The sequence below is a fragment of the Crocodylus porosus genome, unplaced genomic scaffold, assembly GCF_001723895.1.
Source record: "Crocodylus porosus isolate Cpor-Errol unplaced genomic scaffold, CroPor_comp1, whole genome shotgun sequence".
Classification (NCBI taxonomy): Eukaryota; Metazoa; Chordata; order Crocodylia; family Crocodylidae; genus Crocodylus; species Crocodylus porosus.
Window position 1 is genome coordinate 29,038,746 of NW_017728950.1, and position 539 is coordinate 29,039,284.

Consider the following 539-nt stretch of genomic DNA (forward strand, 5'->3'; position numbering starts at 1 on the left):
TAATAGTTTTACTTGTACCCCAAATGTTTTGTTTTGGTTTTTCCTCGAGAAGTAACTGAGTGATAATAAATTAGAAGTCTATGAGCCTTTGTATATGCCACACAGCTAGCCTTTAAAGTGGCTTAAATGCACTATTGCACCACTTTAATGGTGCTGCTGTTTACACTGTTGGCTGCGTATTGCACTTTAAGTGACTTTGAGATGTAGCAAACTAAAACACCTCCAATGTGGTTTAGTTTGCTACCTAACAAACTGCAACAGCCGTGGAGAAAAGCACCAGGCCCAGTGCAGCTCAGAGGCTCTGCAGGCAGCCCGTACAGGCAGGTTCCACTGAAATAAAAAAAAAAAAGAGCAGCAAGCCAGATCTTTTCTTTTTTTTTTCCTCCCTGAAGCCTGCCTGCACGCCTGAGCTGTACAGGGGGGCTGGTGCTTCCCTCCATGGCTGCAGTACCCCCCAAGACTTCTGGGGACAGGTGCCTACAGGTGGGTGCCACCTGGGGGTATGCCACTACCATCGTGAAGGGAAGCACCAACCCTCC